The sequence below is a fragment of the Anomaloglossus baeobatrachus genome, chromosome 1 (genome assembly GCF_048569485.1).
Source record: "Anomaloglossus baeobatrachus isolate aAnoBae1 chromosome 1, aAnoBae1.hap1, whole genome shotgun sequence".
In the NCBI taxonomy this organism is placed as follows: domain Eukaryota; kingdom Metazoa; phylum Chordata; class Amphibia; order Anura; family Aromobatidae; genus Anomaloglossus; species Anomaloglossus baeobatrachus.
In genome coordinates this window covers 954,935,304-954,960,046 of record NC_134353.1, presented here as the reverse complement: position 1 = coordinate 954,960,046, position 24,743 = coordinate 954,935,304, and the positions used below count along the sequence as shown (strand labels likewise).

Sequence of the window (24,743 nt, the reverse complement as noted above, 5' to 3'; positions counted from 1 at the left end):
CACAAAACTCCAAAAATGGGCCAGACAAAAGTATTGACACCCTTAGCCTAATACTTGGTTGCACAACCTTTAGCCAAAATAACTGCGAACAACCGCTTCCGGTAACCATCAATGAGTTTCTTACAATGCTCTGCTGGAATTTTAGACCATTCTTCTTTGGCAAACTGCTCCAGGTCCCTGAGATTTGAAGAGTGCCTTCTCCAAACTGCCATTTTGAGATCTCTCTACAGGTGTTCTATGGGGTTCAGGTCTGGACTCATTGATGGCCACTTTAGTAGTCTCCAGTGCTTTCTATCAAACCATTTTCTAATGCTTTTTGAAGTGTGTTTTGGGTCATTGTCCTGCTGGAAGACCCATGACCTCTGAGGGAGACCCAGCTTTCTCACACTGGTCCCTGCATTATGCTGCAAAATTTGTTGGTAGTTTTCAGACTTCATAATGCCATGAACACGGTCAAGCAGTCCAGTGCAGCAAAGAAACCCCAAAACATCAGGGAACCTCCGCCATGTTTGACTGTAGGGACCGTATTCTTTTCTTTGAATGCCTCTTTTTTTTCCTGTTAACTCTATGTTGATGGCTTTTCCCAAAAAGCTCTACTTTTGTCTCATCTGACCAGAGAACATTCTTCCAAAACGTCTTAGGCTTTCTCAGGTAAGTTTTGGCAAACTCCAGCCTGGCTTTTTTATGTCTCGGGGTAAGAAGTGGGGTCTTCCTGGGTATCCTACCATACAGACCCTTTTCATTCAGACGCCGACGGATAGTATGGGTTGACACTGTTGTACCCTCAGACTGCAGGGCAGCTTGAACTTGTTTGGATGTTAGTCGAGGTTCTTTATCCACCATCAGCACAATCTTGCGTTGAAATCTCTCGTCAATTTTTCTTTTCCTTCCACATCTAGGGAGGATAGCCACAGTGCCATGGGCTTTAAACTTCTTGATGACACTGGGCACCGTAGACACAGGAGCTTTCGGGTCTTTCGAGATGGACTTGTAGCCTCTAGATTGCTCATGCTTCCTCACAATTTGGATTCTCAAGTCCTCAGACAGTTCTTTGGTCTTCTTTCTTTGCTCCATGCTCAATGTGGTACACACAAGGACACAGGACAGAGGCTGAGTCAACTTTAATCCATGTCAACTGGCTGCAAGTGTGATTTAGTTATTGCCAACACCTGTTAGGTGCCACAGGTAAGTTACAAGTGCTGTTAATTACACAAATTAGAGAAGCATCACATGATTTTTCAAACAGTGCAAATACTTTTGTCCACCCCCTTTTTTATGTTTGGTGTGGAATTATATCCAATTTGGCTTTGACAAATTTTATTTTTTTTTTCTTTGAAAACAAATTAAATGAAGATGATAATACCAAAGAATTTGTGATTGCAATCATTTTCAAGAAGAAACTAAGTATTATGTGACAGAATTGTAGGGGTGCCAATACTTTTGGCCAGCACTGTAAATGGCATTCGATAAAGGTTCAGAGTTTGGTTTGACTAACCGTATATACTGTATATATGCACGGTATGTTTGGTTAGGCTCGGCAAACCGAGCCTTGAAAGGTTCACTCATCTCTAGTTAGAATATACATGCTGTTGTAGAGCAAAAAATAGTTGCACTGGGGAGTGAGTCCCGAAGACCAGCCACTGCAATAAGGTTGCGGCAAGCCTCAGTGTCCAATAGCCTAAATGGCCACATTTCCAGGGCAAGCATTCTGTAAATATGCCAGTTTAGTGTTTAGTCCTGTGGGTGGGTGCTTGTTTGGCTGGTTGTATATTTTCATTTCCATGTCAAGCCCTGGATTAGGGATACCTGAACGCTGGCCTGGAAAAAAATTCTAACAACGTTGCTGATGGTGCTTGTGAATGTGCAATGACAGGTGCAGGGAAGGAGGCATCTGTGCCTGGACAGGGGATTGGCAAGCACGTAGCATTCTATACTTTCTTCCTCCCTCTCCACCTGGCCCACATGCAAAGCTTCTTCTTAAATTGGGAGCACAGAGCATTTGAGGAGGCACCAAAGCAGGATGGTTATGCTGATAATGGCATCATTATCACCATCTTGGCTCTTTCCTCAATTTTTTGTAGAAAGTCACATATGTCATACATCCATGTTCACGAGTCCTTTCTTATGCGTTGGGGCTGACCGGAATACCTCATGTTGGAGCTGGTATTATAAAGTGCTACGGAATATGTTTGGCGCTATATAAATAAAAATTATTACTCTGTATCTGGTATAAAACGAATGCCTTCTGTTGGTCAGAAAGCCTTGCCAAGTGCAATGTGGAGTTCCAGCGTGGTCACTTCACACAGCTGTCGCTGAGCTGCCTTATGCAACCGCTGCTGAAGCTCTGCCAGACAAGTGACAGCTGGAGTGGATTGGTTTTAAATAGGCACAGACACGGCGTACCTTCACAAGTAGCCCTGCCAAATTGGACTCGTTATTCATAAACCGCTGAACCACTAAGTTGAGCACGTGGCTCAGGCATGGTGTATGTACGAGCTTTCTAAGCTTCAGAACCACCACCAAGTTACAGGCATGTTATCACTCATGACCATGGCTGGTTGTAGGTTCGGATGGCAAGAGACACAGATCTGTCTGGTCTATTAGACCTTTCAACAACTCTGCTGCAGTGTGCGATTTATCACCTAAAGATAATCATTTAAACAGAGCCTATTGGTTCTTCACCGAGGCAGTGCTTCTAGGTTGGGACTGATGGGGCGGGTAATTCAGACCGGGATGAAAGGAAATAGAGGGAGGGCCCTCCAAAATTTCTGGGTAGTGGGCCACCTGTGGGCCTTCCCAAATGTATGAAAGAGGGATTTTCAAAATGCATGTCTGAGGGCCCTTCAACCATTATGGTTAAGGACCAAACTAATTTCACCTAATCCCTCCACAACTTATCAGAAAATAACCTCACGTCAAACTCCATGGCAGCCAAATGCATCTCAAGGCTCTGGCCAACTGGTCCAGGAAGCCATTATCTATCCCCCATTTCCTCGAGATGGCTGGATTGTTATTGTAAATAAGCACTTGTACCTTGCCCCTCCTCCCATCTCATTGTAGATTGTAAGCTCTCACGAACAGGGTTGCCTTTTTTCTCTTTAAATATTGTATCCTCTATAATTGTTACTAGTTTGCATATATTTATGTATATGATATGTATATGTATATGAGCCTCCTGAATTGTAAAGCGCTGCGAAATATGTTGGCGCTATAGAAATAAAGATTATTATTATTAGATTATTATTATTAAGGATCAGGAGGAGAAGCCCCCCCCCCCAAAAAAAAATAAAGATCCACAGACAACATCTTGTGCACAGTGTGTCTGCAGTTAGTGTAGGGGAAGCTTGTGGTGTTGATCATTGAAGGGGTAAATTTAACAAATTCTGTTTTATTCTTTTCACAGACGATTGTGGCATCATACAGAATACATATGAAGAGCTAGTAATTGTCCCAGATCTACCATCAATCCTTCACACCCAGGATCCGTCATCTGATGATTATAAAAAATCTCCTGATTCACCGCAGAATGTTCAACAAAATAAAAGCCACACAAGGGGTGTTGAACAACAAAGAACTCACACAGGGGAGAAGCCATATTCATGTAATCAATATGGAAAGTGGTTTACCCAAAAGTCAGCTATAATTTCATACAAAATAACTCACAAAGAAAAATCATTTTCATGCCCAGAAAGTGGAAAATGTTTTAGTTGGAAATCACAGCTTAATGTGCATATAAAAACTCACACGGGGGAGAAGCCATTTTCATGTTCAGAATGTGGAAAAAGTTTTATTCGGAAATCACAGCTTGATTTGCATATAAAAACTCACACAGGGGAGAAGAAATTGTCATGTTCAGTCTGTGGGAAATGTTTTAGCTGGAAATCAAATTTTAATAGCCATATAAAAACTCACACGGGGGAGAAGCCATTTTCATGTTCAGAATGTGGGAAATGTTTTAGTTGGAAATCATCCCTTCTTAATGTGCATATAAAAACTCACACGGGGGAGAAGCCATTTTCTTGTTCAGAATGTGGGAAAAGTTTTATTCGGAAATCACAGCTTGATTTGCATATAAAAACTCACACAGGGGAGAAGATTTTGTCATGTTTAGACTGTGGGAAATGTTTTAGCTGGAAATCAAATTTTAATAGCCATATAAAAACTCACACGGGGGAGAAGACATTTTCATGTTCAGAATGTGGGAAATGTTTTATTCGGAAATCACACCTTGATGTGCATATAAATACTCACACAGGGGAGAAGCCATTTTCTTGTTCAGAATGTGGGAAATGTTTTAGTTGCAAATCATCCCTTAATGTGCATATAAAAACTCATACGGGGGAGAAGCCATTTTCATGTTCAGAATGTGGGAAAGGTTTTAATTGTAAATCGCAGCTTGCTGAGCATATAAAAACTCACACAGGAGTGAAAAAATTGTCATGTGCAGAATGTGGGAAATGTTTTAGTTGGAAATCACGTCTTGATGTGCATATAAAAACTCACACAGGTGAGAAGCCATTTTCATGTTCAGAATGTGGTAAAAGTTTTATTTGGAAATCACAGCTTAATACGCATACAAAAACTCACACAGGAGTGAACAAATTGTCATGTTCAGAATGTGGGAAATGTTTTATTTTGAAATCACAGCTTAATGAGCATAGAAAAACTCATACGGGGGAGAAGCCATTTTCTTGTTCAGAATGCGGGAAATGTTTTATTCGGAAAGTACAGCTTGATGTGCATATAAGAAATCACACAGGGGAGAAGCCATTTTCATGTTCACAGTGTGGGAAATGCTTTGCTCACAGCTCCACTTTTGTTAGACACATGACAATTCACACAGGGGAGAAGCCATTTTCATGTTCAGAATGTGGGAAATGCTTTGCTTAGAGCTCCACTTTTGTTAGACACATGAGAATTCACACAAGGTAAAAGTGTTTGTTTACAATGTGGGAAATGTTATAGCAGTTAATAAACTCTTGCTGAACATCTAGGAATTCACACATGTTTTACACGGAAATCAGATCTTATCAGACATCAAAGAAGTCACACAGGAGGGGAGAAGCCATTTTTATGTTCTATATGTGTAAAGTGTTATCAGGAAAAGTCACATCTGTTTCCACATCAAAAAACACACAGAAAAATACATATCCATAACGTAAATCCTTTTTAGACACCATACAACTCGCACACATGGAAGCAGACATTTCTTCAATTATTTTAGTCAACTCGCCCGAAGGACGATATCTACAAGTAGACTCCTTTGTTCTCTGCGTGTTTAGACTCACATTCCAAAGAATGTAGGGAATATAGACTAAAAGCCCTAATGGGGACAGTGGTGATAAAGTCTGTAAAGCTGTGGAATTTATGGCATTTCTAAGTGAGTAAAATAAATTAATTGAGAAACAATACAAGAAATAATACAACAGTTACTTTCTAGATAAAGTCGCACGTTTTCAAAAGAGATGATGGTTCTGTTTGCAGTTGTCAATAAACGTCACAATCAGCAAATAGAATCCAGATAACGTCTGTATATCCAGCCATGTGCACAGAACATTATACATTAATGGAGAGCTATACCCTAAAACTTGTTACACTAAGCTGAGCGGATACGGACTTTAAAAGTCCGGATCCATGCGGCTGCGGGCTGAGAATACTAGCCACCAGCTGGCTTTATCTTGGCTGGGTATCAAAATTAGGGGGGACCTCATGTCGTTTTGTTTTTTTTTTATTTAAATAAAAAAAAAGCGCATGCAGTTTATCTTACACCGGAGTCACCCTTGCGAGGGCTCTCACGAGTCTGAGCTCGCATCACTGGCACAGCCGCGCACACTTCTGACGAGCGTGAATGTGTTTCTAGGTACATGTACGCTCATGTTCTGAGAACGTCAGGCCGTGACGCGTGATGTCATGCCAGACTTGTACGAGTCTGACATCGCATCACCGGCACAGCTGCACACTCTTCTGACAGGAGAGTGCATGTGTATTGTCTACATGCATGCTCACCATACTAACTCGCAAACACGTGCACTGCTTTCCCCACCCACCGGCCGTCCTGGCGCCTGTGATTGGTTGCACTCCTCTGACACTCAGGGTGGGGGCGCATCTAACTTCAACCAATTATTCGCGCCAGTGAGCAAAACAGTGACTATTGAATCGTCGGCTTGGGAAGGGAAAAGCGTGACCCGGAAGTGTTTTCTGCCATGAAACAGCCTGTGTGAGTATACCGTGCGCGCTCCTACCCCCTATCCTTTCCACCAACGTATTTAATCTCCGGATTCTGGTCCCCATTGACTTATATGACTCGGGGTTTTTTTTTAATTGAGAAGTGATCCGCCGGTCCCGGCTTTTTGCCAGTCCGAGCAGCTCTACTTGTTACCAATCAATAATTTGCTTTAAAATATTCGGGTTTATTTACATGTTGTAGTTTTAATGGTTTGATATTTCATCAGAACCTGCAGAGTTGAGATTGAGCTGGTCGGTCTCCATATTTCGTATAAATATATGAGTTTGTGGCAATTTGTTAGCACACTTTCTAATTATTCAAAATTTTGTTGCAGACATGCAACCAAAGCTGCATCTCCTGGCAAGAAACATGCTGCTGCAAAAATGTGCATTTTTATGTGTTTTTTAATTTATTTTTTTTATTCATTTTTTGTTCCTTCCATTACTAATCCTGGAAATCAGGGGTTGGGAACCTCCAACCTGCAGGCTGCAAACAGCCCCTGATGACTTTTCCTGCAGCCCCAGGCACATTCCCGGTAACAGCAGTGCTCGGGCGGCAGACGCGGTCTTACCGACTGTCGGCCCTTTCAATCCCAATGGTGATGTAAGGAAGCACACAAAGCTGCGTGCGCATACTAAGAGTTCCTCACCCTGGCCTTTGTCAGTGTGCTCAGGGGTTACCTTGTGGGTGGAGTAAGCGCAAGTGCTCCAGTCCCACAGAAGAAATAGAGGAGCAGCAGCTTTAAAGGCCTCCCTGCTGCACATGCCTCCCGGACCTGTGCTGTGTGACTCCTCCACCCCAGTGCTGTGAGGCCGCAACCCAGTGCTGTACCACCCCTATTGATGTGTGCCACTACCCCCAGTGCTGTGTACCCCACAGTGCTGTGTACTCGCTACTGTTGTCTGTGCCCTCTGGTGATGTCTATGCTTCTCCAGTCCTGTCCGTGCTCCTACCAGTGCTGTCTGTGCTCCCACCTGTGCTGTCCTTGTCCCCCAGTCTTGTCTGTGCCCCCCTAGTGCTGTCCGTGCCACCACCAATGCTGTTCGTGTCCCCCAGTGATCTGTGCCCCAGCCCCTCCTGTGATGTATACGCCCTAGCCTCTGCTGTGATGTATATGCTCCAGCCCCTCCTGTAATGTCTATGCCCCCAGCCACTCCTGTGATGTATATGCCCTCAGCTGCTCCTGTGATGTCTAGCTCATCGGATGTATGTGCTCTAGCGTCTTTTTTGATGTATATGCCCCAGGCCTTTCCGGTGATATATATGCCCCCAGCCCCTACTGCGGTGTATACGCCCCAGCCCCTCCTGTAGTGTATACGCCCCAGCCCCTCCTGTAATGTATATGTCACTTCTGTGATGTATATGTCCCAGCCTCTCTTGTAATGTATATACCCCCAGCCGCTTCTGTGATGTATATGCCCCGGCCCCTCATGTGATGTATATACCCCAGCCTCTCCTGTGATGTATATACCCCAGTCTCTCCTGTGATTGTTATGCCCACAGCCTCTCCTGTGATGTTCAGGTGCATATCAATGAATTAGAATATCATCAAAATGTTAATTTATTTCAATAATTCAATACAAAAAAGGAAACACATTATATAGAGTCATTACAAACAGTTATCTATTCCAAGTGTTTATTTCTGTTAATGTTGATGATTATGGCTTACAGCTAATAAAAACCCAAAAGTCATTATCTCAGAAAATTAGAATATTTTATAAGACCAACTGAAAAAATGTTTTTTAATTCACAAATGTTGACCTACTGAAAAGTAAGTACAGTAAATGCACTCAATATGCAATACAGGGCTCCTTTTTCATGAATTACTGCAGCAAAGCGGCGTGGCATGGAGGTGATCAGCCTGTGGCACTGCTGAGGTGTTATGGAAGCCCAGGTTGCCTTGATAGCAGCCTTCAGCTTCTCTGCATTCTTGGCTCTGGTGTCTCTCTTAGGGACGTTTCACACATCCGGCTTTTTGCCGGATCCGACGCACTCCAGTACAGTGTAATACAGTACAATGGAAGCACGGCAACTTCTGAGTCACATGCTCCGGTCACATGACAGCATGTGGCCTGAGCTTGTCGCGCTGCCATTGTACTGTATAACACTCTACTGGAGTGCGCCAGATCCGGTAATCCGGCGAAAAGCCGGATGTGTGAAACGGCCCTTAGATTCTCTGAGGTTTAGGTCAGGAGAGTTTGCTGACTAGTCAACACAGTGATACTGTGGTTTTGAAACCAGGTATTGGTACTTTTGGCAATGTGGACAGGGGCCAAGTCCTGCTGGAAAAGAAATTTCATATCTCCAAAAAGCTTTTCGGCAGAGGGAAGCATGAAGTCCTCTAAAATTTCCTGGTAGACGGCTGCACTGACTTTGGTCTTGATACAACACAGTGGACCTACGCCAGCAGATGACATGGCTCCCCAAATCATCACTGATTGTGGAAACTTCACACTAGACCTCCACCAGCTTGGATTGTGGCCTGGCAACTCTTCCTCCAAACTCTGGGACCTCGATTTCCGAATGAAAGGCAAAATTTACTTTAATCTGAAAACAACACCTTGGACACTGAGCAACAGTCCAGTTCTTTTTCTCCTTGGCCCAGGTAAGACGCTTCTGGCGTTGTCTATTGGTCATGAGTGGCTTGACACAATGCGACAATTGTAGCCCATGTCCTGGATAAATCTGTGTGTGGTGGCTCTTGAAGCACTGACTCCAGCAGTAGTCTACTTATAAATCTCCCCAAAATTTTTGAATTGCCTTTTCTTAACAATCCTATGAAGCATGTGGTTATCCCGGTTGCTTGTGCACCTTTTTCTACCACACTTTTTCCTTCCACTCAACTTTCCATTATTATGCTTGGATATAGCACTCTGAACAACCAGCTTTTTTAGCAATGACCTTTTGTGACTTTCCCTCCTTGTGGAGTGTGTCAATGACTGCCTTCTAGACATCTGTCAAGTCAGCAGGCTTCCTCATGATTGTATAGCCTACTGAACCAGACTAAGGGACCATTAGGAAGCCTTTGCAGGTATTTTGTAGTAGTTATTCTAATTTTCTGAGATAATTATTTTTGGGATTTCATTGGCTGTAAGCCATAATCATCAAAATTAAAAGAAATAAACACTTGAAATAGATCACCCTGTGTAATGACTCAATATAATCTGTCTGCCTTTACTGTATGTATTGAATTACTGAAATAAATTCACTTTTTGATGATATTCTAATTTATTGAGCTGCACCTGTATATGCCCCCAGCCCCTCCTGTAATGTATATTCCCCTCCTGTGATGTACATGCCCCCAGGTTCTCCTATGATGTATATGCCTCAGCCCCTCCTGTGATGTGTGTACCAACAGCATCTCCTGTAATTTATGCAACCCAGCATGTCCAGTGATGTGTGTGGCCCCAGTGTCTTCTGTGATGTGTATGCCCCAGCATCTCCTGTAATGTCTATGTCCCCAGCCTTTCCAGACCGAGGCAAACCTTGAAAAGCAGTTGTGAGAAGCAATATGTTTAATATCACCTAATATCATACCCGCAGCAAAAAGAAGCAGCTTCAGTCACCACAGTAGGATGGGGAGTTAAATGTTTGAGCTGGGTAATTTTCAAGTTTATAATTTTGTGCGGCCCCCAAAGGTTGGTAGACAAGTCCAGCAGTAAAAAGATTCCCCATCCCGGCTGTAAGGGAAAAGAAATAAAACAGAAACACCAACTTTTTTTTTTTTTTTTTAATCCCATTCTTTTTCACCAATTTATTAACCCCCAAAACACCCAGGTCTGATGTATTCCACACAAGGTCTCATGATGATACCGCCTCTGCTACATCTTGAAGTTGCAGCACCCATGCACATTAGAGAACATGACATTAGGGAGACATTGAGCTGCAGCTGTGAGCGGTGATGTCATTTTTCTGCCAGGAAATACAAGTCTTCTTGAACTGAATGAGTTCACCTGAAGTGAGGTCACTAAGTTCAATAAGTTCACCTGAGGTGATTTTAACTTGAGGTGGAAACCCCAGCTGAACGCAAGTAAACTCAGCGCTCATAGCTGCAGCTCACTCAGTGTCTGCCTGAGGCCGCAGTGGGCAGTCTTTACTTTACACCTGGGTGTTTTGGGAATTAATAAATTGATGAAAGAGGGTGTTTTGGATTTTTTTGTTTTTAAATGATTTTTTTGGTGTTTGCATTTTATTTCTTTTCACTTACGGGATTAGGAATTACTAATTGAGGGGTTGACAGCTGGGATTCTTGACAAATCACAGCTGTCATTAACCCCTTATATTACCCCAATTGCCACCGCAACACGGCAATCAGGATGAGCAGGGTAAAGCACCAGGATTGACACATCTAATGGGATGTGCCAATTCTGGGCAGCTACAGCTGGTATTTTTAGACTGGCTATCAAAATATGGCGAAGCCCAAGTATTTTTTTTTTAATTATTTTTTTTTTACACTACCATAAAGCAAACTGCAAGCAATCACAGACGTGGATACAAAGTGGGGAGGTATGTATAACAGTCTGCAACCAATCACAGACACTGACATATCGGGTAGGCAGGGGAAGAAGTGAATATTCATGAAGCTTAATAGGTGGGCTAGGAAGAAAGTCTGACTACAGTGATTTTCCTGGCAAGTCACAACCATGCCAATACTTGATATGGCTGTGCTGGGCCTGGAAGTGCACACACAGGTAAAGCTTGTCAATTGGCTTCTCTGCAACCTTTCAACAAGCTTTATTCGGATGACAAACCTGATCAGGAGCCAAACAAAAGGGTAAAAGTCTGTGTTTGGATCCAGGACATGGACCCCGAACTTTACAGTTCTCTTTCGCTCGTCCCTAGTTGTCACTACTCAAGTAACTAAAATCTTCAGTCTCTCTCTTCTGTTTTTTTCCCTTCCTCTTTTAAACACTCCATATTATTACTCCATTATGTAAAGAAAAAGCAACAAAAAAACATTCTCTTTACCCATTCTGTACAAATAACTACAGACCAGGCTCCAATCTCCCCTTCATCTCTAATCTCTTGGATTGCTTGGTCTACTCCTAATTCACTCTTTACCTCTCTACTTACTCTCTTCTAATCCATTACAGTCTGGCTTCTGCACTTTACATTTGTGACGCCCTGACAAAATCAGTGTGTCACAAAAGACTGCACCCCTCTTCTGGGTGCAGGATTCCCTCCTCTTTGAACCTCCAACAATCCCCATCCTGGTACATAACACCAGCCATCAAACCCTAGTCACCCCCCATGACAATAGGAGCACACCAGTGAGCGGGGCCAAGCGGATGGTAACAGCCACCTAGGAGTTATGGGGTGTAATGGGAGGGGCCAGTTTCAGTCAGCCAGACAGAGAGTGAGAGTAAGATGGGGAAAGTGACAGAAGAGGAGAGAGGAGTGTGAAGTGACAGGGTAGTCAGGGGTTGGAGCTCCTGGACTACCGGACTACTGACAAACTGACTAGGTGGCAGTCTGCAGACAGGGCAATAGGAGACGGAGATCCGTTCGCCGGACACCTTAAGTGGACCGGGGCAGGGTTGTTGCCCGCCGGTATCGACAGCGGTAATCCGGTCTGGAGGCCGTGCACGACAGGGTACCTGGACCCTAGAGCAAGGACAGCTTCACGCACCTTACTAATTGACCAGCCGGGTCAAGATTTTAGGTCTTGTCCCACAGGAGGCCCAGATAGAGCGAGACAGAAGCCCAATGAGGGGGATAGGGCTCCGCAATTGCCTGCTATGATCCCACGGGTCAGTTCTCATGGGCTACAGCTCCCACTGACAAACACACCGGGAGTGGACTTCCCCGTTTCAAGCGGAGTAGTTAACAAAAAGGACACAAACACTAAGTGCAGGAGGAAGGGTCCCCTGTTTGCTGTACCAGGGTGTGGGACTCGAGCACACCCTTCCGGAGGCTACCAGTAAACGGCAGTTTGGTTTACTATCTGGACTCTGTGTGAAGTTATTTTTGAACTGTAAGTACACCAATACCACTCGGTCCAACCCTGCAGATTGCGCTCCGCAGCACCATCCCACCTGTATTGGGGCCCCAGGACAACACCTCCCCTACCCGTGGAGGGGATAACATCCAGCTGTCCCACTCCATCAGTCCTGGGCATCACCTCCAGTGGCAGCGGCAGTGTCAACAACAATCACGGGTGGTGTCACTGACAAAACCTCCCCTATATAATAATCCCCCTTTTCACTTGCGGGCGACGGACGGGTGCTCAGCCCCGGGTTCGGCTTCCCCTTGAGCCACCGCCACGACCCCGGATCCAAGCGTCTCGAGCAACCCCCCTGCCATGGTCTGTCCCTTCCCTGCAACAAACTTGGCGTCACGAACAGGATACTTACCCCATCCACTAACCTGGGTGAAGTGCGCCTTTCCTGGACTGTTGACCGTTGAAACACTGCAATTTTTCGGACCGCCACCATCTTGCCTGCCATTTCGGCGCCAAAAAGGACAACCTCACCATCTTCATCTCCAAAAAGAGCGCGAGTCTGAAGCTCCGCCCACCTTCATGTGAACGCAGCCGGAGACTGCTGTTGAAAACCAAGGGGGGGGGCGAGAGTGCGGCATGTGACAAGAGCTGATAAGTGTAGGGATGCCAGAACTCTGCAGAAACTTGTTCCTGGACACCGAGGCAGCAGGATGTCAGTGCAGCCCAGCAGACGGTTCCCGGAAAGTCCCGTCCCCGGGACTGCTGACTTAGTAGAGGAACAGACAAAGAGGATGTGCCAGAAGATCAGGGCCCATGTCTACCTTATGCTGTCGGAGTGGACGTCGGAGATGAAGGACCTGGCTGCAACCATTCGGGTGCGTGAAGTGGAGATGACCTCTGAGGATCGGGCCGATGACATTTGACCCGGCCCCGAGCCTGGCCGCATGGCCGATGACATCTGACCAGGTCCCGTGCCAGGCCAGAGCGCTGATGACATCCGACCTGGCCCCGAGCCTGGCCACACCGCTGATGACGTCCGGCCTCGAGCCTGGCCGCACCGCTGATGACATCGGTCCCGGCCCCGAGCCAGGCCACTACGCAGGTGGCACCTGTTCCTGTGTTTACTCCAGCTGCTGCGCCAATAGCTCCCAGGCTTCCCACCCCGACTGAGGAGCAGCAGCTGTGTTCCTGCAAAAGTGAGGAGCAGCCCTCTGATAGGTGGTGCACACGGCAACATGAGAGGTCGGTTGTAGCAGGCGCCAAGGGCATCCGAGCAGTCTTGGCTCCTGAGGAGGAGGAGGAGGAGCACGGGAACCGACAGCAGCAGCAGCTCGGCAGGGAGATAGCCGCAAGGGAGAAAAAGAGAGCTGGAGTGATTGCCCGAAATTACCGGAAAAAGGACTGTGTGCGTCAAGCCACTTTCAGGGTCAGGGGCCCGACATACAGAGGATAGATCCGCCACTTTGACCCCCGAAAAGGAATCTGGAATTAGAAAATACACTTGTTTATTTCTCTAATTAGTCAATCATATGAAAATTATACGTGCTTTGCGCTAGACCAAAAAAAAAACATTTTACATTGAAACCTGTTTATTACTAAAGAGAAACACAACACACACCAAAGAGAAACAAAACAAGCATTGGTTTACAACTTATTAGTTGTTTTTTTTTATATACCACTTGCATTATGTGGATTTTCAGCAATGACGTCGTTTTCTGCACTGGAAAGCCTCTGACCAGACCTGGAAATAAATATACACAACACGCACAGACTTGCATACAACGTGCTTATGAAATACATCTATAATCAGTTTGCAGTCTCTAAGAATGGGTAGAGCAGGTGCAGGGTGTTTCTGCGGACTCTTTACAGCTAGCCCGAGAGCAGGAGCAGCGGGAGGTACGGCGGGCGCAGGCAGATGCCAGGGACCTGCAGGAGAAGCAGGGCATGCGGCATGCCAGCTGCCGAGCACGGGGGCTGCTGTACCAGGGGGTGGTGGAACGCTTTAACCTAAAAAGGGAATGGGGTTTCATTGCGGAACCCAGCTTGAAAGGAGTCTTCATCTCCCACAGGGATGTGAGACCCTATCTCACCAAAGGACACCCCGATCGAGACCTCCACGTAGGAGACAAAGTTACCTACACCCGTCACCATGGGGAGTGGGGCTGGTACGCAGTTTGATGTGGAGGTCGTTGCAGAGAAACCAGCCCCCACTCCTGTGAAGGCCTAGGCTATGAATCGTTTGTCCAGTATAATAATAAGATAATCTGTCCTTTGAATGCTTCATGTATTGCTTCTCCATATATATCTAATTGAAATATTAACGGAATGTATAACCAAAACAAATTATGCTCAGGGCTAAGTAGAATAAGTTTTAGTTCATGAATGAGTAACTCACATTCATGAATGGAAGAGATACAGTACTTATCTGTGATTACAGATAGGTGACTAGCATTCTTTTATTCATAGAAGAATGCTTATCTGTAGTTTCAGATGGCAAACTGACATTCATGAATGGAAGAGATACAGTACTTATCTGTGGTTAAAGATAGGTGACTAGCATTGTTCTATTCATAGAAGAATGCTTATCTGTAGTTTCAGATGGCTAACTGACATTCATTAATAGAAGAGAATAAGTAACTGACATTGTTCCATTCATAGACTCTTATCTATGTCTAAACACACTAAAATGTTTTACTAACGAATGTTGCTAAGGCTGTTCGGACATGAAATGAACTATGCCCGGCTAGCTTGTTGGTTAATAGATAACATGGATACATTGAGTAAGCTGTATATATATGCTATGTGTTGAATACAAGGGTCAGAAGAGCATTTAGCTTCTCCCGGATAGAGACATGTCTCTGTGTGGTCATTTCTACTGATTCATATACATCTGCGGAGTTCTGATTTGGAATCCTCCTCTGAGACCCTGAGATAGAGACCCCCTGGAGGTCTCCCCCAACAGTTTGGTGCCCAACGTGGGGCCCCCATAAAAAGTACCCTGAAACCTGGACCACCGATACCTTGGACATCACGGACCAGGACCTCCCTCCGCTCCCACAGGCCTGATCAACCTACAACCCCGGTGTTACATACTGTGTATTCACTGCCGACAAGGTTGTTCTTGGAGAGGAGGGGGTGACAGGCCTTGTGTCCCCATTGGAGTTAAAGGTACCCATTAGTGACTCTGTGGTGCTCGCTGGGGGTCCAGTAGCCTGAATCTTACCCTGTGGTGTGGATTTCGATTGTCACAAGGGATCCGGAGGATGGATAGTAGGGGGTTATACGGCAGCAGTTTGATATAGCTGGTTAGACTGACCTGATCCGTAGTTTGAGGATGTGGGGGGATACCGGTGATCGAAGATAGGGATTAGGACAATAAATTGGTACAGCTGACCAAGTCCGGAGGGCGGGACTTTCTTGTATGTGACATTTTTGTATGTCCTCCTCCTTTCACGGGACACCTTTGTTTTTACTTAGCTGAGAGAGCTAGAGTAAAGCGGGCTTTACACACTGCGATATCGGTCCAGATATCGCTAGTGTGGGTACCCGCCCCCATCTGTTGCGCGACACGGGCAAATAGCTGCCCGTGCCGCACAACATCGCCCAGACCCGTCACACATACTTACCTGCCCGGCGACGTCGCTGTGACCGGCGAACCGCCTCCTTTCTAAGGGGGCGATCCGTGTGGCGTCACAGTGACGTCACTGAGCGGCCGCCCAATAGCAGCGGAGGGGCGGAGCTGAGCGGGAAGTAACATCCCGCCCACCTCCTTCCTTCTGCATAGCGGCCGGGAGGCAGGTAAGGAGGGCTTCCTCGTTCCTGCGGTGTCACACGAAGCGATGTGTGCTGCCGCAGGAACGAGGAACAACCTCGTTACTGCTGCAGTAGCGATTTTTGAGAATGGACCCCCATGTCACCGATGAGCGATTTTGCACGTTTTTGCAACGATGCAAAATCGCTCATCGGTGTCACACGCAACGGCATCGCTAATGCGGCCGGATGTGCGTCACCAATTCCGTGACCCCAACGAGTTCGCATTAGCGATGTCGTAGCGTGTAAAGCCCCCTTTAGGGTGGAATGCCCCAATGCCAGCCAGATTAAAGCGCGCACCATATAGTCTTGAATTCGTGTAATCCAACTGCTGCCAAGACAGCAACAATGTTTAAGTGAAAAAAGAAGAAAGTTGAGAAGTCGGAAGGTTCGGAGAATGTTATAGAATTAGTGACAGACAGAGAGGGAAAGAAAGTTGTGTGCCATGCCTCAGAGATTTTTAAGGTGTTAGGTTTGCCTAGGAGTGAACGGCTACAGCTGTCACAATGGAATGCGGCACTGAAGGGAAAGAGAGGAAAGTTGAAAGATAAAGGATTGTGGGAAGATGCACAGGTGTTTGGTAAAGTACTACAGATGTTGCAGTCAGAAGGATATGTTGAAATAGAAGAAGACGGTGCAGGAGGAGATGTTGTGTTTTATTATATTTTGCCTAAATCCGAGAGCAGTGCAAATGAACATGTGGGGTGTTTTGTTGCTACTACTACCCCGCTAACCCAGTCAATCTTAAGGTTGTTATTGGACACAGCAGGACCCCAAACAGGTCAAGACCCCATGAAACCTGCCACATCGATACGCTCCATCCCAGCTCCCAGATCTCCAGTAGCACCCTACGTAGCTGGCCTTGCCTCCCAGTTAGTCACTGCCCCATACCTCCCCACCGGTAAACCCTCCCCCTGTCCCGCCTCCCATTATAACCCCAACACCAGCACCCACATATACATCAGTCCCGGTCGAAAAATCGCCCCCATATGACCCGGCTGGTTGGACATGTTTTCGATGTGTTTGTCGGAACCCAGGTTGGAAAGACATTCGTTATAATTGTGGGGCACACCGTCCACACCCTGGCCATAAACAGGTTCCTACTTTCCCAGTGTTAACAGCAGAAGGCGGATATTACGTAGCCCCCCCCCCCCCACAACAGAGGATGGTCGAGCAGACTCAGGAGTGGCCGCCCATACCTCTGCCCTCAGCCCCTCCCGTACCTGTAATGCCGTCCCTCCCCCCACCGGCCAGTTTGACGCCAAGTTCCCCGCCCCCTTCCTCCTCGGCCACCATATACCTCCCCCCAGGTGCCCCTTCTTCCCCTGGGACACATAGTGAACTACGCCCTCGGGGGCTCAGGTTTTGTTTAGGATAGGCATAGGAGATTTGTTGACGCAGGAGACAGGGGTGTATGTTGGCTAATTCAAATTTGCATCACGCTGGGGGATTGGCCCAGCAAATGGTTTTAAAAGGTGCTCAGACGATTCAGGAGGAAGAGAGGATTATGTCAGACAATATGGTCGTGTTGAGCCTGGCCACATTGGTGTAACTCGAGGAGGTGCCCTCCCAGCAAATTATATTATTCATGCTGTAGGCTCCTGATTTGATTCTTTGCACCCCCAGAATTCTGAAAGTATTCTCAGGGATTGTATATACCGTTCAATTGTTTATGCCTCTGAAATAAGTCCGACCATCCTGTTCAGACGCAGTGTCTCCTTCCCTTTGATATCTGCTGGTTTGTTTGGGTTTCCTGTGGAAAGAGCTGTGAGGACTATTGTTGAAAGTATAATGTTCACGGTTAAAAGCTCAAATGTACACCTTGAGGAAATAAGGTTTTGGATGGTGAACCTGCGGCACATCATGCGGTTGCAGCTACCAGTGCGAGGACCCTGTAATCTTGCCCGCTGCTCCCCAACTCCCTGTCACAGCAGAATCAGAAGCTCGCTCTGAGTTTGATTCCAATCATGAATCAGATGATGAGCAGCCCTCCCGACCCCCTAAGTATGTTCCCTTCAACCCCACCCAGTCAGCAGCATTGGTCCATCGTCTGCCCGACCCAGAGACTAACCCAATGCATTTCTATAGGGAAATGCTCCAAATCTTCCAACTATACTCTGCGGCCCAGAAAGATCTAGTCAATCTTACTAAAGTTAAGGTGGGAGAAAGATTCTGGCCATTGATGGAAGCCCACCTAGTGTTTCCCCTGGGAACTGATGATACCGCATACCAGAGTGGCCAGCAATACTGCGCCGTGCTTAAAAGGTGGGCCCAGGATCAACTTGCAGATCAGGCCACCAGTTTAAAAGATGTAGTGCAGGAAAAAGGTGAATCTGCAGAAAAATATTATGCTAGACTGCAGCGTGTCTTTCCAGACCTGGGGTTCACGGCCACTAATAAGTCCCAGGCCTCCCTCCTCACTAATGCGTTTATTGAAGGTCTCCAGATAGATCTCAAAGACACTGTTATGACCACTAGACCAGAAATAGTGAACCTTCCTGCAAAGGATGCTATATTGGTGGTAAAAAGTTTCCAAAAAAGTCTGGTCAAACAGGCCCCCGCCCCAAAGTCAAAACGGAATGCCCTGGCTCTGGTGTACACAAACTCACCAGCCCAGACCATGCCACCACAGCAATCTCAACACACTAATCAGCCCTGCCCTGATTTTGGGTGGCAACCCAAATATTATCCGCCAGCTCAGTATCCTCAGATTCCTCATCAACAGCCCTAACCCCAAAACAGCCAGACCCAGTATAACCATAAACCAAATCCACGCCAGAACAGAGGCCAGGAGCGACAGGCCAACCAACAATTGATCTGCTGGCATTGTGGTCGGACCGGTCACTTCCAACGGGAATGTCATACCCCGCAGCCACAACAACAACATCCCGAAAATCCCCAATGAAGGCATGGTCAACCAGAGTCCACCACAATGGTCAGTACAAACCAGGGATACTCTACGTCTGTAATTTTAGAAGTAGCAGGGAACCCGGTCAAATCTATGGTGGACACTGGGGCGGCCAACTCTATTGTCAAAATCTCTGATATCCCTGCAGACCATGCCCTACCACTTTCAGAAGACACCCTCACCCTGGTAGGGGTAGATGGGGCTCCCACCACCCATACCTTCACAATTCCCCTTCCAGTAGGCCCCTTTACAGAAATATTAATCAGTTTGTCCTTTCAAACATTTGTCCGGTTAATCTCCTGGGGTCAGATAAGATGAGAGCTGCCATTAACTATGATGGGGAAGGAGGTATTACCCTTACCCTAAATAAACCAAATTCTCCCGAAGGTTGTGAAGAAGTCTGTCTACTGCAGGCACTACCCACACTAATGCTTTCAGCTCCTTGTAACGTTAAAACTGAATACCCCGAACTCATCAGTCCCTGACATACTATGGTCAAAACGACCGGATGATGTAGCCAAACTCCTGGTTGATCTGGTTATGGTTTATTTAAAACCAGGAGTCGCCCTCCCCCGAGTCCCATAATATGCCCTTAAATCAGCCCAAGAAACTGTACTATAGGACCAAATTGACAGTTTATTACAGAGTGGGGCTCTTAAACAGTGTGTCTCCCCTTGTAATTCGCCCCTGTACCCGGTTAAAAAGAAAGCGGTCTCAGGTGAACCCCAAAAAATATCGATTGGTACAGTACCTTAGAGCAGTCAATGCGGCCACGGAGCTGGAAACTCCTGTTGTTCCAAACCCTCACACTTTGTTGTCAAATATCCCCAGTGATTCTGAATGGTTTACTGTGATTGATCTAGCAAATGCCTTTTTCAGTGTTCCCTTGCACCCAGATTGTCAGTATCTGTTTGCTTTCACGTTCAGGGGTACGCAGTATGTCTGGACTGTTATGCTCTAAAGTGCCCAGAACGGCCCCAATCAGTTTACTCGTTGTTTGACGCAATGTTTGTCACCTTGGATTGTTGCAAATCCTGAAATTGCTCCAATCCAATATGTTGATGACCTGTTGTTATGTGCCCCTACTCAGGATTTGTGCCGTTCCCACTAAGTGTCACTCCTCCAGCATCTTGCAGAATTGGATTCATAGTATCATAGTTTTTAAGGTTGAAGGGAGACTCTAAATCCATCTAGTTCAACCCGTAGCCTAACATGTTGATCCAGAGGAAGGCAAAATAAACCCAATGTGGCAAACAAGCTCCAATGGGGGAAAAAATTCCTTCCTGACTCCACATCCGGCAATCAGACTAGTTCCCTGGATCAACACCCTGTCATAAAATCTAATATACATAACTGGTAATATTACATTTTTCAAGAAAGGCATCCAAGTTCTGCTTAAATGTTAGTAGTGAATCACTCATTACAACATCATGCGGCAGAGAGTTGCACAGTCTCACTGCTCGTACAGTAAAGAATCCTCGTCTGTGATTATGATTAAACCTTTTTTCCTCAAGACGTAGCGGATGCCCCCGTGTTCCAGTCGCAGGCCTAGGTGTAAAGAGATCTTTGGAAAGGTCTCTGTACTGTCCCCTCATATATTTATACATTGTGATTAGATTCCCCCTAAGCCTTCGTTTTTCCAAACTAAAAATCCCCAAGTTTAACACTAGAACTACTGGACTCGTGACACCTACATACAAATACATAGTGCGAAGTAGTCAAAATGACTACCTCAGTAGTTCTAGTGTTAATAACCTCTCTTGGTATTGCAGCCCACCCATTCCTCTAATAATCTTGGTGGCTCTTCTCTGCACCCTCTCCAGTTCAGCTATGTCCTTCTTATATATCGGTGACCAGAATTGTACACAGTATTCTAAGTGCGGTCGCACTAGTGACTTGTACAGAGGTAGAACTATCTCATCCCCCTCCACCATTTCACCAAGACTATTTTTAAGGCAGCCAACACTATCGCTTTTCAGTTTTTTACTGTTTATGTAGTTAAAGAATATTTTAGGATTATTTTTACTTTCTCTCGCAATGAGTCTCTCTGTCTCAACTTAGCTAACTTAATTTGCTTTTTACATATTTTATTTAATTTTCTATAATTATATAATGCCTCATCACTACCTACCCTCTTTAATTATTTTAAGGCTTTCTGTGTTTCTTTTATTGCTTCCCTTACAGCACTATTTAGCCATAGGGGTTTCCTCCTATTTCCTCCTATTTCTAGCATGTTTGTTCCCATAGGGTATATTTTCTGCACAAGCCCTATTCAGGATGCTCATAAAAGTCTCCCATTTGCTTTGTGTACTTTTATTACTTAGTACATCATCCCAGTTTATTGCACTAAGATCATCTCTCAACCGTTTAAAATTTGCTTTCCTGAAGTTTGGTGTCCTTGTGGCCCCTCTGCTATACATCTTACTAAAGAATACATGAAAACTTATTATTTTGTGATCACTATTCCCCAAGTAACCCCCAACTTGTATATTTGATATGCGGTCTGGCCTATTGGTTAGTACAAGGTCTAGTAGTGCTCCCCCTCTTGTGGGGTCCTGTACCATTTGTGAAAGGTAATTATCTTTCATTGTTATCAAAAATCTATTTCCTTTGCTGGAACTGCAAGTTTCTGTTCCCCAATTTATATCAGGATAGTTAAAGTCCTCCATAATAATTACCTCTCCGAGACTCGATGCTTTATCAATTTGCTTTATGAGGAGATTCTCTACCTCTTCCATAATATTCGGCGTCTTATAACACACCCCTATCAGTATTTTATTATTCATTCTCCCCCCCCTTATCTCCACCCATAGGGACTCTACATTCTCAGTACCCTCACATATGTTGTCACGCAGGATGGGTTTTAAGGATGATTTTACATATAGACACACACCTCCCCCTCGCTTATTTGTACGGTCATTCCTGAATAGGCTATAACACTGTAAATTAACAGCCCAGTCATAGCTCTCATCCAGCCATGTCTCGGATATCCCCACTATATCATAATTTTTTTCCAACAATATTAATTCTAATTCCTCCACCTTATTTGTGAGGCTTCGGGCATTAGTGTACATGCACGTTACGTATGACTCTGTACCTGTATTCCTGCTTATTGTATTGACTGTCCTAACCCTTCCCCCCCGTACCACCCCCAATTTTATTACTTGTGCCCTGGTCACTATCTGCACTACATTCCCCTTCTATAAAGTGAATACCCTCGCCCCCAATTCCTAGTTTAAACACTCCTCCAACCTTCTAGCCATCTTCTGACCCAGCACAGCTGCACCCTCCCCATTAAGATGTAGCCCATCCCTAGCATAGAATCTGTAGCCAACTGAAAAGTCGGCCCAATTCTCCAGGAACCCAAAATCCTCCTTCCTACACCAATTACTGAGCCACCTGTTAACCTCCCTGATCTCCCTTTGCCTCTCTGGTGTGGCTCATGGCACAGGTAGTATTTCCGAAAATACCACCTTGGAGGTCCTTGCTTTAAGCTTACAACCTAATTCCCTGAAATCATCTTTAAGGACCTTCCACCTACCTCTAACTTTGTCATTTGTGCCAATGTGTACAATGACCGCTGGGTCCTCCCCAGCCCCTCCCAGTAATCTGTCAACCCGATCAGCGATATGCCGAACGCGAGCGCCAGGAAGACAACACACTGTTCAGCGATCCCTGTCTTTGTGACAGATTGCCCTATCTGTCCCCCTAATAATTGAGTCCCCCACTACCAATACCTGTCTTGCCTGCTCTGCACTCCTATTCCCCCCTTACTGGGGCAGACACTCCGCTGGCGTTCAGAGGTCATGCCTTGCTGCAGCAATGCTACCCCTGTATTGACATCCCCCTCATCTGCCAAGTTTGCAAACCTATTGGGGTGTGTCAGTTCAGGACTAGCCTTCCTAGCACTTTTCCCTTTATCCCCCTTTCTAACTGTCACCCATCTACCTACCTCACCGTCCTGCCGCTCCCTACTACGATCCTCCCCCACATCTGACCCAGCAAGCTGCTGCTCAGTGAGCAGCAAACTCCTTTCCATATTGCTAATGCATCTCAGAGTTGCCAGCTGCTCATTTAGATCCAGTATCTGGACTTCCAAATGTGCAACTTGTGCACATCTCGAACAACAGTATACACCCTCGAACGGCTTTTCAAGGACTGCATACATGAGACAAGATGTACACTGGATTGCACTAGCAATAGTGGAGCACATTTTCTAATGGAGATAGCACTAAAGAAATGTTAAGTAATTAAACGAAATACAAACAATTCTACTCACACTTACTTTTGCTCACACTGTGTTCACTCACGCTCACAATGAAGACGGGCCTAAAATTCAGAAGACTTCTTTCCGGCTGTAACGGCCAAAACCCGGTTCTCCTTGAGCTCGCTGTGACTCTTCACTTATCCCAGAAGGCACTGGGAATATGCAAATTATCCTCGCAGGACCCCTCCCCTGGTTTTCAGAAGTCTTCCTTCCGGCTGTAACAGCCAAAACCCGGTTCTCCTTGAGCTCGCGGTGACTCTTCACTTATCCCAGAAGGCACTGGGAATATGCAAATTATCCTTGCAGGACTCCTCCCCTGGTTTTGAGAAGTCTTCCTTCCGGCTGTAACAGCCAAAACCCGGTTCTCCTTGAGCTCGCGGTGACTCTTCACTTATCCCAGAAGGCACTGGGCATATGCAAATTATCCTTGCAGGACTCCTCCCCTGGATTGTAGAGTTTCACGCTCTAAATTACAATTCTGCCAGTCTCAGGTCATATTTCTTGGCCACTATATCTCTAGAGGTGCCAAACATCTCACAGAAGACAGGAAGACCACAATACAGCAATTATCGTTCCCCCGGACGTTTACGGATCTCCAGAAGTCTCTTAGATTAATCACTTACTGCAGACAGTGGATTTCAGATGCCTCAAGAACAATGCAACCTCTTTACGATGGACTCAGGAGCGGTACTTCTTTCTACCAGTGTGACAACCCTGACCAGTATAAAGCTATGAGACTTTGTTTCCAGATGTTGAAAGATCAGATTGCTTCCGCCCCAGCTCTCGGATTACCGGATTACCAATTACCATTCCACCTATATGTCTCTGAAAACGTTGGACATGCATCAGGTGTTCTTACTCAACGTCATGGCACCAGACAGCGCCCGGTTGGCTATTACTCTGCAAAGCTGGATCCTGTCGCCTGAGCCTCATCCACATGCCTCAAAGCCGTGCATGCCACCCAACTTCTTTTTGACAAGACAGCAGATATTGTCTTGGGACATGAAACCAAAGTCTATGCTCCCCATGATATAGCAGCTATTCTCATGCTTACACAACCAAAACACCTGTCACATCAACGCCATCTTCGTCTACAGTGCTCCCTATTGATGCCTGACAATGTATCTCTTCACCGCTGCACTACCCTCAATCCAGCCACACTTCTTCCACTTTCAAGAGGGGATAGTAGTGAGGAAAATGAAGCTGAACATCATGATTGCTTCCAAGACATGGAGAAAGAAACTGTCACGCCCGACAACGTCTCTGAACACCCACTTGAAAATCCAGACTACACCCTGTTTACAGAAGGCTCAAGATTTGCTGATGAAAAGGGCATCTTTCATACAGGCTATGCTGTAACCACCTCAGTGTCAGTGATCAAAGCTACAGCACTCCCAGCCCGAATGTCCACCCAAGAAGCAGAACTTGTGGCCCTGGCTGAAGCCTGTACCTATGCTGAAGATGCTACTGCCAATATTTATACATACTCTCAATATGCTTTTGGCATAGTGCATGATTTTGGTGTCATATGGGCAAATAGAGGGTTCATCACCACAGCAGGAACTCCAGTCAAAAATGCAGAATGTGTCCG

General features: G+C 45.8%; 1 pseudogene; it reads left to right on the top strand.

Moving 5' to 3' along the window:
* LOC142260531 (uncharacterized) overlaps positions 1–24,743 on the top strand; it is a 413,103-nt pseudogene that overhangs the window by 57,148 nt on the left and 331,212 nt on the right.